The sequence below is a fragment of the Phascolarctos cinereus genome, unplaced genomic scaffold (genome assembly GCF_003287225.1).
Source record: "Phascolarctos cinereus isolate Bilbo 61053 unplaced genomic scaffold, phaCin_HiC Scaffold_1;HRSCAF=81, whole genome shotgun sequence".
In the NCBI taxonomy this organism is placed as follows: domain Eukaryota; kingdom Metazoa; phylum Chordata; class Mammalia; order Diprotodontia; family Phascolarctidae; genus Phascolarctos; species Phascolarctos cinereus.
The window spans coordinates 203,919,629-203,925,356 of record NW_027555514.1 but is presented as its reverse complement, the minus strand read 5'-3'; the positions used below and the strand labels follow the sequence as shown (position 1 = coordinate 203,925,356).

Sequence of the window (5,728 nt, the reverse complement as noted above, 5' to 3'; positions counted from 1 at the left end):
CTCCTTATATGGACCTTCCATCTCTGCCCTGACTAGGTGTCTGTGTAGGGAATCACCGTCGCTGCCCAACTTGCCCATTGGATACCTGACCATGGAGGCAACTGGCTATAGTAAAGGACCCTAAGACACATTGTAATCTTGACTCTTCTTGTTGCTGTGGTTGTCTTTTCCTGGCTCCTCCAAGAAGAAGGGGAGGAGAAGAAGGGCTGGCTCCAAGCCTCAATGTCCCATCTGTAAAATGGGCACATCCTTCCATTCCTCACCTCGACATACTGGTGTTAAGAAAGGGCTTTCTGCACTTCGGGAAAGGAGAGCTTCCAGGCTCAGCTACTCACCAAGATGACAAAGTCCTTGGGGGCTCTGGTGATGTTGCTGATTGGGGACAGGGCTTTGGGCACATGCTCCAAAGTGATGGCAGTGAGGTGGATGCAGGCAGATAAGGGAACGCCAACAAAGCCCTGGGGCCCTGGAACGCCCAGCAGTTGTCAGGGCAGACATTTGGCTGTGTGTAGAAGACAAATCATGTGAAAGGTGGCATACATGGAACATGCGGATCCTGGGGCTCCTCTGCCTTGAGGGCCCAGCCCCCACAAAGGAGGGGGGAGATGGCAGGCAGAGAGCCAAGCTGGGGGACCTTTGTTCAGCCCTACCTGGAGGATGGCTCTTTGGGTCTGGAAACGGTACCACAAGGTGATGCCAAACAGACTGATAATGGCCATCCTGGTGCCACAGGTCTTTGAGCTGTGGCTACTGAGGATGCTGACCCCTGAAAGAGCAACAGGGAGAGAAGGTGGGGGAGCACCCAAGGGCTGGCAGGACACGGAGATGGCTTAGGGCAGTCCTCAAGGTGAGGGGGCGCAGCCAGGGCATCAGCTCTCTGAACTGCCCTGGCCTATAAAGGGCATCCTGATTTGTCAATTCCTCCTGTCTCACAACAGTTATCCTGATTTTCCATTCCCTCTTGTCCCAAGCCCTCTGGCTTTCTATAAGCTGCCTACCTGAGGACTCCAGGGTGTGGTCCACCAGCCCAATATGATCTTCCCTGTAGAGTTTCGGGGCCTGCTGCATGATCTCATGCACTTTCTAGAATACAGACATGCACCACTCTTGGCAGGGCCACCTGCAAGCCTGGCCCAGCCCACGTAGGCGACGGGCAAGCGTGCTACCTGCTTGGCCTGGGCTTCCCCCTCCCTCCTGGCAGGCTCCTCTCAGGGCATACCCATGACCCTAGGCAGGAGGACAGGCAGAAGGACCAGGCTCACCTCTTCTTTCATCCTGGTTGTCTCTCCTTCCTTCAGAAGGGTCAGCCTCAAGTCAGCAGCAACTTTGCTGGCATACTTGTCCTGCTCCTCTGCCACATGGCGCAGGATTCTTTGCTCCAGGCCCCAAAGCTGGGCCTGTACCTCCTCTAGCTGTACAAGCCTGGCCTGAGTGCCCTGGTCTCCAAGAAATTCCAATGTCGCTCCCTTTCTTCTTCCCCATCCTCACCCCTCATTGAGAAGGCAAGCAATTCCATATAGGTTATATATCTGTAGTCATACAAAATACATCCATAACACTCATGTTGTGAAAGAAAACATAGACAAAAAGATTCAGAAAAATGAAGATAGTGAAAAAAAAGTTGCTTCAATCTGTATTCAGATATCATCAGTTCTTTTCTCTGGGGATGGATAGTATTTGTCATCCTAAGTCCTTCAGAGTTGTTATGGATCCTTGTATTGATGAGAAGAGCCAAGTCATTGACAGCTGATCATCTTACATCTGGCAACCCTAGTATGTTAGATAGGTTTGTGTTATTTATGCTAGCAATATTAAACATAATTTTTGGAGGACATTATACATTTCAGTCTCATTAATTATAGGAAGAATCAATCAAAACAGAGAAGGCAAAAAAGGAAGCTAGGGTATTAATTGAAAATGGTGCTAACATAATATAGGGGTGGCAGTACCTCCATAATGTGAGGGTACACAGCTGTGTGGCCTGGAATGAATTTGCATACTCAAACCATCTTCCAGTGGAACAGAAAAGTTTTATTGTAACACTAATAGAGCCAGCATAGTTCTTAGGGAACCTGAAACTTAACAAGAGTAACGCTAAAGTTTAGATAGAAAAAGAACAGTGACTAGTGTGCCAAGTATGCTAATTAAATGGTGTTGGGTGAGATTAAGGATTCCTCAATATTCAAAGGAATAAGCAAGAAGCCCAGGTGCCTTGGGCATAGGCGCACTCCTGGAATGAATGGGAACATTCAGGGAGTCAACAGAGATAACCCTGTTGATACCACACATTGGGGGAGAAGGGAGAGGGTAGTACTGTTTATACAAAAGCTTGCCAGAGGCGTGGTCCTTGGAGACCAGGTGCTAGAGACAAGATTCTTGAGTAAGCACCTCTGTGCTCCACTGATAGGTTTTACCTGAATAATTATATGGTCAGATATGTATGTGTTTGCAACAAAGAAAGAAATTCTCAAAGGGGCCCAATGAGACACTGGGTTGCTTCCAGAGACATAGTCTTTTCCTTTGGGGTCCAGTTCCCATCACTCCATCATTCTCCCCTCAAACAAATGGGACACAAAATCTTTTGGAGCAAAGGGTGAAGGTCTTGTCTTCCGGAAATGCTTCCTGCTGGCAAGGGGTATAGAACCATCCCTGCCTCTTGGAGTCCTGCGGAGGAGGTTGACTGGAAGTGAGCATAAGCCATGTCCAAGGGATGGGGTGGGGTGGACATGGGCTGGTATCTACTGGTCTGTAGGTAAATGGCCTGCAGACTGGAAGACAAAAATCTGACAAGCAAGTTGAATACACAGAGCCCAAATATAAGGAGCAACAAAATAATTAGGAGTAGTGTCACAATGAGAGAAAACAAATAAAGAAACCAAGAGTCTCATTAGAATCATTTACATTTGACATACAGGATTATCTGATCTTGTTACTTTCTCAAAAGTTTCCATTCTGTTTCCAGTTCCTTTAGGAGGAACAGATGCTATTGAGGATTCAATGCTATAGGTAAAAATACAAGTAACAATATTCTTTTTATCATATATGCACACACATATATACATACACACACACACACACATATACATACATACAAGCACACACACACACACACACACACACACACACACACACACGAGACAATTGGCATTAAATGACTTGTCTAGAGTCACACAGCTATTGAGTGTTACATATCTGAGGCCAGATTTGAACTCAGGTCCTCCTGATTCCAGGGCTGGTGCTCTATCCACTGTGCCACCTAGCTGCCCCAGTATCAATATTCTGGCAGGTAGAAATTTTCCACTCTTGGGTTCAATCGTTATACAAACAAATTTGTTTATAAGAGGCTGACTCTACTCCAATTATGATAAAAGACTTGGAAGGATACTTGAGCTTTAAGTTACCACCCTCCAAGAAAATTGATTACACTGAAATTCTCTTTCCCAAATCAAAGGTGCTTCTGATTTAATTTCAATAATTAATAGAATAACAGCTAGATCCTTCAATCAGCTGTACCCATACCAACTTATTCTTACATCATTTTGAAACATTTAAGCACCTTATATCATAGAGACATATACAATAACAGGCAGATGACTAGACCAATTGCTCATTTACTAAGTCGTTTAGGATACGGAAAGGAATGTAATTTTAGGCTGAATAGCTCAGATCTTAAACACAAGTTTTATTATCCCAGCTTTGGCCTATGGGAGAACGATTCAGCATTGTGTTTGTACCTTTGTTTCACAAACTTCTTTTCCCTTTGTCTAATTGTTCCCATATCATTCAGAAAGAATGTTCTATTCAAGGAATTTAATCTTTCACGTGATATGCAGACAGAGAGATGACAAGCCCGAGCACTAATTTACCCACTTATGGAATGACCACACATTCAGATCAAAACAAGAAGACCTCACATACTTGCACTGTATTCACATTTTTACTAACCACTTCCTCTGATTATACAAATCTGCTATAATAGAAAAAAATATAGGAGTATGATTATACTAAATATGACAGGTTTAAACATCCTTAGCTCTATTTGAATTCAGAGAAGAGTCACATTTTTCCAACCATGCAGTGTCAATTCCACCTCTATGCCAGACTCAGGAATAGTCAGGTAGAAAACATTCCTTTTCAAAGGAACACCATGGGGAAACTGAGCCAGGAGGATCCCACCTTAGATTGAGGCTAAGGTTGTCCTCTCCACTTTTCCCAGATGCAAATCTCCACTTGTAACAGCTCAGGATCACTTTCCCTCCGAGTAACATGTGGCATTTCTCTCAGATCCTGATTGAGTGCAGACAACTATACTCAAATTCAAACTTAAAAAAAAAATTAGTTACATTCCCAAGAGCTTTTACCTCAAATAGTAAGTTTCATTAATCATAGCTTGGGGCTAGATACAATTATTTTTACTCCAATGGAGTTGCAATAAGCAATAAAAATTTATCAGAACTCAAATCTTAAATTTAAATTTGTTCTGATGTAAAAGCCAATCGTTAGAGATCATTTAAATAAACTTGCAAATTTTCAGCAAGCCTAGTTCATTGGGAGCTCCATATACCAAACAAGCACTTCCCAGGGTTGATAAAATAACATATATGGTTTTGAATAATTTCCCACTATCTTTTAGTTCCTTTCATTTCATACTCTAATAACATCCAAGTTATGAAAAGTTGCTTGACATAATTGATGCAAACATTGACCAATAAAACAATATTATGTACTTGAAACTTGAAACAAACCCATTACTAATCAGGTGACCTCTCTTCTTGAATGCATTTCCAAATCATCACATATAAAAATTACTGATAAAAGGTTGGGTTTAACAAAAGCAGAGAGTGTCTGGCTTCTTCCTTCATACTGCCTTGACCTATCCCTTTCTTTTCTCCTGTCTCTCTTCCTGCAGCTGCTGGGGAGGGTGGGCAGGATATTCTAGAGGGGTGGGCTGCAGAGTCCCCAGGGGCCCAGGGCCATTGCCAGTGGGGCTGACTTGGTTTAGGGGTGATGGAATCCCAAAAATGTCAGGGCACAGGGCTGTGTTGCCTGGAATGAATTCACATACTCAAACTTGCAAGTTGATGAGGATCATGCTAAAGCTTATATGCAGAAATGGTCAGTGAAAGAAATGCCAAGTATGTTAATTAGGGTATCTGAGGTGGGATTAAACAGTTGTCCAGGTGCCTTGGGTGCAGGCACGGGTGGTCTGGACTCCTAGAATGTATAGGAAAATTCAGGGACTCAGCAGAGATTACTCTGTTGATACCAGATATTGGGGGAGAAGAGAGACAAGATAGTTCTGTTTACACAAAGGCTTGCCAGAGGCATGGTCCTTGGACAAGCACCAGAGACAGAGTCCTTTGGCCAGCACCCTAGAGCCTGGACTGATAGCTTTATCAGGTCTGTGTGTGCCTTCAACAAGTAAGAATTTCCCACAGAGGCCCAATAAGACACTAGATTGCTTCCAGAGACCTGGTCTTTTACTTTGAGGTACAAGTCCCATCACCCCATCAGGACCCCTACTGTAGCTGCTGCCCTCCTACCTCCTTTCTTTTGGCAGATGAGGGAAGGTGACTCATATTCCCTACTATTTTCGCTTAGTCTGATCTGGGATGAGGGGTTAACAAGAAAACATGGGGCTGTTTGCAATCCCCATAATATAATACCCTCTTGATTCAGGGGAAGGGAGTGGGGAATGCTTTGTGTTAGGATTGTGAGAAGGTGTTTC

At 44.0% G+C, this 5,728-nt stretch overlaps 1 pseudogene across 1 annotated transcript; it reads right to left on the bottom strand.

Moving 5' to 3' along the window:
• Positions 1-216: 216 nt before the first annotated feature.
• LOC110204188 (SUN domain-containing protein 2-like) lies at positions 217-5,398 on the bottom strand (annotated as a pseudogene). Its single transcript, XR_013487399.1, has 3 exons — positions 999-5,398; positions 651-766; positions 217-502 (listed from the first exon to the last, which is right to left on the bottom strand). The product of XR_013487399.1 is annotated as an SUN domain-containing protein 2-like (transcript).
• Positions 5,399-5,728: the final 330 nt, after the last annotated feature.